Source organism: Piliocolobus tephrosceles, chromosome 17 (genome assembly GCF_002776525.5).
Source record: "Piliocolobus tephrosceles isolate RC106 chromosome 17, ASM277652v3, whole genome shotgun sequence".
NCBI lineage: Eukaryota > Metazoa > Chordata > Mammalia > Primates > Cercopithecidae > Piliocolobus > Piliocolobus tephrosceles.
In genome coordinates this window covers 57,775,643-57,788,706 of record NC_045450.1, presented here as the reverse complement: position 1 = coordinate 57,788,706, position 13,064 = coordinate 57,775,643, and positions in this window count along the sequence as shown.

Below are 13,064 nucleotides of genomic sequence, written 5' to 3'. Positions count from 1 at the left end.
TCACAAACAGCTTTTATATACATGTGGGTGAAATATAAGGGACTCATAAGGAATAGTGGTGAACCAGGGACTAGTGACAGGGAAGTTGCTGTCACCACACTTAGGCCCAAAGGAATGAGAGGAACCCAGAAAGGAAGAATCGTCCAGGGAATATCACATGTTCTGTTCAAGCACATGGCCAAGCCCAGGTTAGCTCTTATGGAGTAAACACATGCCCCCTCCTCCCTGCTTCCTTCCCATCTCCTTCTAGGGTTCCACATTGCCTGAAGCCAGAGGGCAAGGAGCCTACTAATGGAGTCCACACAGGCCAGCCTCAAGGACAGAAAACAAGCAGGGAAGGATGGGGAGTGATGAAGAGGGTCAGTGAGGACACACCCAACATACTCAGAAACTAGAGACACCAGTTGGCACTGAATATGTGAACCTGAAGTTCTGGAAGATGTCAGGGCTAGAAATATGAATTTGTAAAACATCTGTGCAAAGATAGGTTTTAAGGTGGTGGGAATGGCATGAGATTCCCCCAGGAGATACTAGAAAGGACGTCTGAGATAGGATCTCTGGGTCCTCCCATAGTGAGAGCTCTGGAAGGGAAAACGGCATGGCCAGGCAGGCAGAGAGAAACCAGGAGGGTATGGTTTCCTGAAAGACAAGTGAAAAGTGGTGTCTGAAAATGAGGTAAGTGATCAAAGGTATCAGATACTGCTGAGATGTATGAGGGCTGAGATTTCAGCCAGATGCCTGGTTGTCTCCTTATCCAAGTCCTCCAAAAAGATAATGGGAACTCCTAGAGGTGGGGGCTGTATTTTTTGAGCAGTGCATGGCCACAGGAGTGCACAAATGAATGAATGAGTGACTCCACCATCAGGGAAAGAGGGTGGGTGTGAGCCTGAACTTTAGAAACCCTTTAGGGAATGATAAAATAATAACAACTCCAAGAACGTCGGGACATGAGCTAGTCAGAATGTTACCTTTGCAGTAGTCAGGTCTTTGGAAAGTGACAGAAATCCAGGTGCAAGTGGCTCAGGCAAAACAGAGAATTAGTGGATAGAAGCTGGACTATCTCGTATGTCTGGAAGCGCCTCCTGGACAACCTGAACTGGGAACTCACATACTGCCACGACTCTTCTCTCTCTTGTTTCTGCTTTGCTGTAACTGATGGCTTTATTTTCTCAAACTGATGTCTTCCATATGGCAGGAAACATGACCTTAGCTGGCTATATCCCCACCATCTAGAACGATGCCAAGCACATAGTAGGTGCTCAATAAACATTTGTCACATGAATTCATTGGCTCCAAGCTACACATCTGGCAAAGGACTGTTTCTCTTCCCTTAGTTCTAGTTCAAAATGCCATGGAGGAGGAGCTCTAATTGACCCACCTTTGGTCACATGTTCACCTCTGACCAATCAGCCATGGCCAGCAGGTGGGGTGATCCTCTTAGAATCAGACAGGTGGTACAGGGGATGGGAATTTCAAAGAGTAGATGAGTGATTCAGTCCTCAGCAGGGAACAGTGGTCACCCAACAAATCCCCATTTTACAAATGAAAAAAATCAAGGCCATAAAGTTTAAGTATCTTTCCCCAGATCACAAGACCACCCAGAAGGAAAGAGCTGTGCAGAGAATGCCACACGTTTAGCTTAAGCACTGGAGTCCAGGTCTTCCTCACTCTTGGCCCGCTGACAGTAGGAAAGGATTGAAGGAGGAAAGGGCAAGACAACAGGAATTAACATGTTAGAACTTGAAAACTCGGGGGAAGGGATGTTGGATGCATATGGAAGATGGGGTGCATATGTCAACACGTGGACATGTATGTAAGTGAACCTGCAGGAGGGAACAGGATGCCTATCTCAACATGTTGGCATGTATGTAAGTGAACCTGCAAGAAAGGACCGGATGCATATGTCAATACGTGGGCATGTATGTAAATGAACCTGCAAGAGGGCCCGGGATGCATGTGTCAATGCGTGCACAGGTACACAAGTAGCCAACAAGGGGTCTGGGAGACCACTCAGGACTGATGGTGGATGTGGAGGGGGCACGGGATTGGGCGTGATACATACAGTGAGACTGAAACTTCATCCAGAAGAAACCCTTCTTCCCAAGGCATATTTGTGTCCTGTTGGAGTCATAACAAATTAGAAACTTCTCCGCCCTTCTTATTCTAGTTCTGGGTAAGGGTGAAGAGAGAAACAGAGGGAAGGGGGCTGTGTTTTGACTCTTGTGGGCCCTGGGCACTTTTGCTTTGGTGAACACCTTTCTCCATAAAAAGTATTGTAAAATATATTGCATGACTGAATTGGTATAAGGATGAATATGTTGATATTGTGTGCTAAAACATTTTATTCAACCTAAGATGTCATCTTCCCTCAGCTTTTAAAAAGAAATTAGGACATTTTTGTGTGTTCCTTAAAGTGGCCTGGGTGCTGAGCACTGCACTGACTAGATCTGATGGAGAAGACAGACCAGAGAGGGAGTGGCCATTACATTTTTCGGGTGGGCTTTGGGTCAGGAGCCACACACACATATAGGCAGGGACTCTTGTTTTGAAGGTATAGTGGCGAGATGTAGTTACTAGCTAAAGCCAGGAAGAACATGTGGGGTGAAGGTGTCTCCAAGTGTCCTATCAGGAAAACTGCTCAGGAAATAGAAAATGGCCCGGCACAGAGAACCATGGAATCCCTCAACAGGGCTCCTCTTCTGCTGATCAAAGTATTTTGGACCTTGACTTCATGCCCTGTTTTGTTTTGTTTCAGGGTAATTGATGGCTAAAAGTTGAGCAGGTAAAAGCATACACACAAAATATTAGAGACCAATACACGGTGATACCATTAGAACAGGTTTTGGGGTCACATACCCTGTGTCGGGTTCTCTCCTAAGCATATTCCTGGGGTTGGCTAGCTTGATCCTCATACCAGCCCTGTGGGAAAGGTACTACTATTGTCTTCTCTTTATAGAAACAGTGGCACAGATCAGTGAAGCAACTTACCTAAAGTAACACAGCAAGTCAGTGGTAGAGTCGGAATTCAACCAGAGGTAGTTTGATCCCATGACCTGTGTTCACAGCGGCTGTACTTTTCAGTACAGGGGCTGAATAAATAGTAGAGAGTGTTCATTCACCTGAGATATTTATTGAACATCTGCTATGATCTAGGCCCCAGGCTAGATGCTAGGGAGACAGTAGTGAATGCGACAATCTCTGGCTGCTGGAAGCTTAAAGACTGAGAAGAGGAAACCAGAAACTCAGTGTGATGATACTAGTGGGTCCAAAGAAAGCCCAGGAAGAGACCCCTCACCTAGATTTGGAGTAGGGCTGAAGTCTGGACAAGGTGATGAATAAACAGAGACCTGGCAGTAATGTAGGATTTGGTCGGGAGAAGGGGTAAAAGGAAAGAAAACCATCTCAGGCAGTGATATGGTTTGGCTATATTGCCACCCAAATCTCATCTTGAATTGTAGCTCCTGAATCCCCATGTGTCGTGGGAGGGACCCAGTGGGAGGGAACTGAATCATGGGAGCGGTCACCCTCTTGCTGTTCTCCTGATAGTGAGTTCTCCCAAGATCTGATGTTTTATAAGGGGCTTTTTCCCCTTTTGCTCAGCACTTCTCCTTGATTCTGCCACGTGAAGAAGGACAGGTTTGCTTCCCCTTCCGCCATGATCGTAAGTTTCCTGAGGCCTCCCCAGCCACGATGAACTGTGGGTCAATTAAACCTCTTTCCATTATAAATTACCCAGTCTCTCAGGTATGTCTTTACTAGCAGCGTGAGAACAGACTGATACAAGCAGGAAAAAAAAAATAGCATCAACAGTGGCACCAAGGCCAGAGGTGGCCTGGCTCATGTCAGGGAACTGTAAGCCGCTCAACCCAGAGGAAGCTCAGAGGGAGAAGCAAGAAATAAAACTCAAAGGGTAGCCAGGACCAGCTCATGAAGGGCCCCGCAGGCCTGCTGGGTCTTTGGACTTTACTCTTTCCCCAGCCTGCAGCGTGGCTCCTTTTCCCCTTCCAGGCTTGGCTCAAATGTCACCTCTCTCGTTGAAACCTGATTAAACTGCAGCCTTCCACCACCCCCTACACTCTACAACCTCCCCCGTCATATTTTTCTCCATAGGACGTTGACCATGTGAGATAGGTTTTGGCGGCTCCGCCAGTAGAAGCCCACAAGGGATTGCTGACTCATGTACTGCTCTTCCTGCCTACATCCACTGAACCCACACACCTAGGAGTGCCTGCCCCTTCCAGGGCTCCTCCTCACCGAGTACCCCTCTCCTCCTCAGAACAATCAAGTCTCAGGGGCCAAACAAGCTGTGGAGGGCTGAATAATCCCCACCAAAGCTGTGTCCTAATCCCGGGGCGTGGTGAATACGTGATCTCACATGGCAAAAGGGAATTAAGATTGCTAATAAGATGCCTGTAAAATAGGGGGTTATCCTGGCTTGTTTGGGTGGGCCAATGTAATCACAGGGGCCCTTCTGTGTGAGGGAGGGAGGCAGATTTGTCAGGGTCAGAGTGACACGATGGAAGAAACCCTTCACCGGCCATAACAGGCTTTGAAGATGGAAGAGGTGGTGTCTAGAAGCTGGCAAAGGCAGGGAAGGAGACTCTGCCCCGGAGCCTCCGGAAGGAACACAGCCCTGCCAAGACCTTGATTTCAGCCAAGTGAGATCCAGTTTGGACTTCTGACCTCTGGATCAGAAGATGCTGCCTCGACTTTTGGGTGTATGTTCTGTGGCTGCCCCAGGGCTCACAGGAACTCAGGTACTTCCATGTTTGGAAGTCCTTAGACAAGGTGCCTACCAGGTACACTTTTTCCTGCTTAGCGAGCGTGAATCCTCTGAACTGTATGCCAAGGAGCAGCTGTGCTGAGCTGACCACATGCCAATCCCACAGTGGGGCAGACGGGGGCTCCAGAGACTGCCCAGAGGCCTGGCTCAGTGTGCTCCGTCCTCCCCACATCTGCCCTTAGTTTCCACTCAGAGACCACAGTGGGCTGTGGGAAAATGGCCAGACATCTCTTTTCGGATCTCAAGTCCCCCATCTGTAGAATGGGGAGCTTGGTACAGATAGCGTCAAAGTGTCCTTCGGAATCTTACTTCCTAGGCCGTGCACCGTGGCTCACACCTGTAATCCCAGCACTTTGGGAGTCCAAGGCAGTGGATCGATCACCCGAGGTCAGGAGTTCGAGACTAGCCTGGCCAACATGGTGAAATCCTGTCACTACTAAAAATACAAAAAATTAGCCGGGTGTGGTGTCTCGTCCCTGTAGTCCCAGCTACTCAGGAGGCTGAAACAGGAGGATCACTTGAGCCTGGGAGGCAGAGGCTGCAGTGAGCTGAGATCACGCCACTACACTCCAGCCTGGGCAATAGAGCAAGACTCTGTCTCAAAAAAAGAAAGAAAGAAAGAAAGGAAAAAAAAGAATCTTACTTCCTAACCCTTTGATGAAGAAGATAAACGAGTGGCAAACAAACACATAAAATACGATGAACATCATTAGCCACTAGGGAAATGCACATTAAAACCACAATGAGATATCCCTGCACACCAGCCAGAGCCAAGTCTCATTTTAAAATGTCGTATTGCAGTATATAAAAGCAGAGTCCACTAAATTGTGATGGGTTACAGGGAGCCAAAGAAGAGAAAAGGTTTCCTCTTAGAGCCTGAAGATAGAACATTAGAATAACATTAACAAGAGTTTAAAGAAATAACTATGATGAAATTCCCACAGCACCTCATGCAGTCCCATGAAATAAATTCTTGTTCCACTGGATCTTGGATCCGCATCCTCTGCTTTCATGAAGTCATCTGCTTGTGGATTAAAAAAGAGTCCTAGAAATTCTGACTCTGTCCACTGTTATAATCTGAGAGCTGCTTAAGTGATGTCAGTTCAGATGCCTGTGCTCACAAGTCTATAAAGTGCAGGCAATTTGGAAGTATCTGGTCTAGTCATTTACTACCAGCTCTAAAACTGTTCTTTTTCGTTGATGACACCAACTGCAGCCTGTAGTTTAGAGCAGACCCTTCAAGCAAGCATCAGAGAAAAACAAACACAATCTATAGATGACAGAGACTTCATAGCTGTGGTTAGTTTATTACCGTAACCAATAATGTCAGAATGGAGGAGAGTAAACTTCTCTCTTAGGTCGTATCCATCAGTAACCAAGGAGGCAAGCTCGTGAAACCCGAGCAGATTTTACTAAAATGTAATACATTTCATAGTTTCTTTCCAAAATCAGGTATAATAAAACAACGTCAATAAAATTCACTTTCCAAATTTTGTCCTTCACCATGCCCTTTCATATTCTAAAACAAACTGACAATTAGGACAGGAATTCTGCGAGGTTGAAACAATTTTCATAATAATGCCAAAATGTTACTTATGTTACCATGCAATGGGCCCATCACTGCTATTTTCAAACGAATTCTTTTTTTTTTTTTTTTTTTTTTTTAGAGGCGGAGTCTTGCTCTGTTGTGGCCGGGCTGGAGTGCAGTGGCCGGATCTCAGCTCACTGCAAGCTCCGCCTCCTGGGTTCAAGCCATTCTCCTGCCTCAGCCTCCGGAGTATCTGGGACTACAGACGCCCGCCACCTCGCCTGGCTAGCTTTTTGTATTTTTTAGTAGAGACGGGGTTTCACCGTGTTAGCCAGGATGGTCTCGATCTCCTGACCTCGTGATCCGCCCGTCTCCACCTCCCAAAGTGCTGGGATTACAGACTTGAGCCACCGCGCCCGGCCCAGCATCTTTCTTTTTATAGGGTGGAAGAACAAATCTCTGCGATTTTCCAAGGCTCCTCTGGGAAATTACTGCAGGTGTAAAAGATCTCCCGAAAATTCCTTTTCATTTTTTTTTTTCCTGTCTAATTTCGCAAGGCAACATCTAAAGAGTTGTCAAAGATTTAGATGCTTGATTAACATATGCTCATGGGTGGCTGAGAAACAATCTTTGGCGACTCACTTAATTAAGTGATAAGAAAGCATTTAAAAATAAACAGACCCAAGAGTATTGAAGAGACATACGTCCCCATAAAAACTCGCACACAAATGTTCCTAGCATCACTCATGATAGCTAAAAGTGGGAGCAATCTAAATTCTTATCACCTGATGACTGGAAAAACACAATGTGGTATACCCATGCAATGGAGTGTCAATCAGCCCTAAGTGGAACAAAGCCCTGATACATGCTCCAACATGGGTGGACCTTGAAAGCATTATGCTAAGTGAAAGAAGCCAGACATAAAAGGCCACGTATTGTACAATTCCATTTCTATGAAATGGCCAGAATGGGAAAATCCGTAGAAACAGAAAGTAGATCAGGGGCTGTCAAGGGGTTAGGGGTAGCGAGAGAGTAACAAGAAGCGTGTGCTAATGAGCGTGGGCTTTCCTTCTGTAACGTTCTAGAAGTAAATGGTGGTGGTGTTTGCAAAGCCTAGCAATATACTAAAAACCAATGACCCGTACTCTTTAAAAAGGCAAACAAGATCTCAATTTCTTAAAAAGCCTATGCACACATGAATTGCAAAATAAATAAGTAAAATAAAGAAAGAAGCTTACATACAGCTTGTTCATGAGTGAGGACTTTTTGTTGTGCCCTATTCTAGGGCATTACAAGTTAAACATAAAACACTATTAAGTATTCTGGTATGACACAGAATCTTTGCTATCCAGAATAACCTTTCCTGTTCTAGGCAGTGGTATCCATCAGCAACCAAGGAGGCAAACTCATGAAACCAGAGCAGATTTTACTAAAATGTAATACACTTCATAGTTTCTTTCCAGAATCAGGTATTATAAAACAACATGAATAAAATTCACTTTCCAAATTTTGTCCTTCACGGTGCCCTTTCACATTCTAAAACAAACTGACACTTAACTAGGACAGGAATTCTGCAAGGTCAAAACAATTTTCATAATAATGCCAAAATGTTACTTATGTTAACACGCAATGAGTCCATCACTGCTACTTTCAAACAAATTCTTTTAAGTGTCTCCTTTCCATTTCTAATGCAGTAAACATCAATAGCATTAGCCCACATAAACAGAAGGTCTTTGGGAAATCTCAGTAAGTTTTAAGACCGTAGAAAGGAAGGTCATACCTTAAAACATAGCATTGATTGAGAAAGAAAGGAGGAGAAGAAATGGCAGAATGATACCATCTATGTGAATTAAAAGTACCTACACATAAGACAGCCACAGTGCTTTGTTAGAGCATTTTTCTAAAGGCACCCAAGACAAAGCAGAATGACGCCTGCAGTGGGAGAGGGAGGCCTAGGAGTGAGAAATCTCATTCAAAAGGAATAAAACAAGAGGGAGACCTCACAGAGACCCCCTGATCGTGGCCTACCATGCAATGCGGAGTGTGCTTAACTCACCCTCTGCACCAGAGGCTTCCGCCCTCCCCCCCACAGGACAACAGCCCCCTGGATCCTCCGCCCTGCTGCAGCTGCAGTTCCCCAGGACAGAGCTGACGCCATCCAGAGACCCTTCCCTGGGATCCCAGCATCATCTGGGAGGATTTTCTCCAGCAAACCCACACAAGGTGAGGAGCAGGGGCAAGTCTGTCTCCAAAGGAGCAGCATTGCAGGATAGGGAAGGTCAGTGGCAAGGCGAGCATACCGGTCAGTCAGTGGCCACCAACATTGACTAAAGGACTGGGTCAGCTGCAGACACAGAGCAGAAGCACTGGCTGAAAGGGAAGCACGACAAGCAATGCAGACACAGGCAGAAGGAGACAGAAGTGGACGGGGGACCCACCACACCCTCCTCCTGGTAAGGGCACATGTTCAAGGTGCATGCGTTGGACAGCCCTGTGACCCAGGGTGATGGGGAGGAAGGAACAACGAACCCAGCAGCGACACACGAAGAAGCCAGGGTGAAGGGCCAGGAGCCCAGAGAAGAAAATTCTCTGAAGGCACAGAGTAGTCACAGGGTCCAGTCCCACCGACACTGACCGAAGGGCACATGCTCCTTTGCTTTAAGCCAGCAATGGAGATAGACACTCACCATCAGCACCAAACGACTCCCCTGGTTTCCACGTAACCAGCACTCCTGTCCAGAAACTAGCTGCTTGTCAAAGAAACATACTTTACTGTCATACGGTATGGCTGTGACATTGCTCATATGACTTTTTTTTGTCATGAGTTGTCATATGACAACTTCTTTTTTTTTTTTTTTTTTGAGCATTAGTACAGGCTGTGCATGGTGCTGTACTCACACCCAGGGTACAGTGAGGAACAAAGGCAGCCCGACCCCTGCCCGCACACATGAGCCCCATCTGGCGAGATGGCAAATAATCACAGCAACGCTCCTGCCCTCTGGAATCCCACCTGAAATGCCGGCCTCTCATCCTATCCATCCCCTTTGGTCAGCAAGCCCCTCTGTCCCCACTTCGTCATCTTCCCTCTGTCCCCCTCTGCTCTCTCCTCAAGCCCAGCCTCCGTCTCGGCCAAGCTGGTCCCTGTGGCCTTCATGGCCCCCAGCAATCAGCCCAGGACAGGCTTCTGCCTTGGGACTGTCCTCTTTGGGACCAGGGAAATGATTTGTAAGTCCCAGTGCTGAGAGAAGATGTGGGGCCTTCTTCTCCAAAAGTCATCAAACATTAAAGGATTAATAATCATTTAATTAATAATTAAGGCAGCAGCAGAGCATTAAACCAAGCTCAGGGCCTGAAGCCAGCCCTGCCCCCTCTTGAATGTGGAGACAAGAGTTTATCTCCAACCTGGGAGCCATTAACATATCCTGTTGTGAGCAGGGGACCTCGTCAGTCTCATCACTAACTGCTCTCAAAGCAATCCAGAATCTCATCAGCCCCACGCGAAGAGCTTGCTGAAATTCATCAGGACAGAAATTGCAAACCGAAATGCAAGGTGAAAGAGAAGCAAGGGTTTTAGATATGAGTTTTAAAAATTAAAGTTTTAAAGAATCCTGCCTGACCACAGAGCTACACCCTAAATCCCAAGAGCCCTTGGCCCTGCTGCAGTTGTCCTCGGTCCCCCAAGGCAGGGACGGTGGGACAAGGTGGAGGGTCAGCCAGGGCTTGCTGTGGGCACCCAGAGGGCAGAGGCCTAAGGGCTGTGAGCTGTGCCAGAGACACCACCTCAGGGAGAGACGCCTCACTCACCGGGCGGCCCTGGGAGTCCTGGGGGAGGCGGCTGTAATGGACTCCCTTTCCACTGTGACTTTCCTTAACCTCTGGTTTTATGAAAATCACTGAAGTCAGGATATTTGCTCAGAAAACAGGATATTTAATCAAGAACCAAGCAGTTAAAAGCATGGCCACAGTCATTGTTAAGAAGTTGCAGAGACACAGGCAAAAGTATAGCAGGGGAAAGAGATGGCCCAAGAGGGCAGGGAGGCCACACATCCCAGAGAGGAGGCCCCCTCACCCAGAGCGTGTCTCAACTGTAAGATACAATAAATCTTTCTGAGTTTCTCTTCAAAAGGTTTAGCCTGTTAACTTCCTTATCCTTTGTTCTCAAACTCAACTTTCTTGTTCTTCCTTGGCCCTAGTTACCATAAACAGCCTACCCCTTCCCATCAGCTCTAATCAACAACTCACATCTGTTCCCTTGGTTACCTGTACCCATTGTTCCCCAGAAACTGCACATCTCACACGCTCCACCTCTGTACCTCATGTCCCCCTCCTCTGCCATATTTAGGAAAATATGTACAAGTAGCCAATCAGGTCAGCTCAGATTGTGTGGTCCAACCCCAGCCCATGGGGGAGTGACACAGAGATAGGGACTGCTAAGGATAAAAAACCCCTGGTCTCCTTTGTTCTGTGCACTTGGGATCTTGATTGACACAAGTGACACCCTTCTGCAGAAATAAATTGCCTTGCTGAGAGGATTAAACTTTTGCCTGAGTGTGGTTTTACTTCCCAGCGCCGAGTATTTATTCCTGGAGTATTTTATATTCAACACAACCAATGAGAGACAGGAGCTGGTGGGTCAATACCCCAGTTTTCGGTGCCATTTGCCATCACTCACTACCCTCATCTCACCTGCCTCACCCTCCCCAGCATCCGAAGCACCACAAGTCAGAAAGCAGTTGAATCTCAGGGTGAGAACAAAGTCTGACACGTCCATTCATGATGAACCCAGAGGGCAAAACACCGTGCATTGTGGTTTAAAAGAGGCAGTCCTCTTCCCTTCCAGATGGAAAGAAGAGGTGTCACTGAACCACAGCCGGGAGAACAAGGGAGGCCCAGGTACAGCCAATGCTCTCCCGAAAATTCAAGAAGAACCTCACACAAGCCTTCAGGAGGCTGTCTACAGCAAGTCATTGTTCTGCAATGCTCTGCCTCACCTGGGGATTGTGCCTGCTGGGGAAGCCCCTCCACTTTGTCCCAGGGCTCACCTGGGGTCTCTCCTGACCTTGCATCTGTGCTTTGCTGCAACCTTCACTTCTGCAGGGAAGTACACAAAAGGTACCGTGTCAAAGTATCAAAGAGGAACCAACCCGGTTCCCAAAATGATGGCGAATCCAGGGTCAGCCCAATCATTAGCCCTCAGCATCCCTCCCTGGCTCTCCTGAGTTAGATTCAGGAGACTGGGGTTCTACCTGTGGAGGCTGGACGTGCTTCAGCATTGGCTATTCTGTCTGTGTACACAGCAAATGAGAGGACTCAACACTGCTAGGATAATCCACACCACCATCCTCTGTGCAGTGTGCCTGGCTTTAAGAGAGGTATTCTTGGAGGCGTGTTTGCGATTGACTCCAAATCTGAAACCCCAGCACTGTGACCACGAAACTCACGGGAAACCAGAATCTCTGTAAGAGTGATGACTTTCCACTCTGATTTGGTCTCATCATGCTGCAACCAACAATCTAGTATCATTATTTAGAGAGTCCCAGAATAATAGCCACCTCTGCAGAGAGCTTCAATACCTTGAAAACAGCCAGCAGCATTTCTACGGTAAACACACCTCACCCAACTCTGGACATCTCCGCCTATGTTACCTTTTTCTGTGGCACAACTATGGTATCGCAAGGTGCTAACTGGAATCTTAAGCACCAAGTTCACAGGACCAGCTGCGCAAATGATGGCCCAGATCTACATGATCAGAAAGGAGGCTCCAATGGTCGTGCCCCACACCATTGAGACGTTTCTCCTAGAATTCAACTCCATGCTGATTCTTGTAATAGAAAGATATTCCATGTGATACCTGGGGCCATCAACCAACTTAGGGCAAAAATTAGAACCTGCTTCTCTACGCCAAGGCATAGAGGCGCTCCTAATGTTGCACCAGCTGTGTTTCCAAAGCTTGCTTCTGGCGCTCTGTGTCATTCCTGGGACAACCTCAGCAAGGAGGAATTATTATGCTGCCAAACTTGTGACTGAAGGGCTGCCCCAAAGCAAGCTCTGGAGACATCCAGAAAGAAAGCTTCTCCAAAATCTGGAGGGACATTTCTCACTCCTGAGCAGCAATACTTCCATGAACCATATGGAATTCCTGCGGAGATTTTAGAGCAGGTGTATAAGAAGTCAAACAAGATAAGAGCCAAACCATCCATAGAGGATGGTGCAACAAAGCAGCAGCCAAAATCAGTGTTGGAGACCCTCCTGACATCCGGGGCACCAAAAGGAGGTGCCCACGCACTCCCCAGGATCTTTTAGGCCACCTCCTAAATAGTGGAGACTTCAAATGCATCCAACTCTTCCACCTCTGTCTCCTGCTGGTCCTTTTCCATAAGACCCTTCTCCAATCTGTCCCCTGAATGAGGAACTACTAATTCTGAGGCTTGTGGTTAAACAGAAATGTATTCACCACAAATGAAGATTACCTGAAGATCTTGCTCCCCACAAAATCAACCGTTTCATTTTAATTGTAGCTCATATTTTAACTAATAGTAAAGGACTGAAAGATTTATGTTGCACTTAATGCTCTCAAAAACCTTTAGGGTGTTTGTTTGTTCTTTTGTTTAGAGACAGGGTCTCACTCTGTCACCCAGGCTGGAGTTCAGTGGCACAATTATAGCTCACTGCAACCTTGAACTCCTGGGCTCAAGCAATCCTCCCACCTCAGTTTCCTGAGTAGCTGGGACTATAGGGGTGTGCCACCGGGCT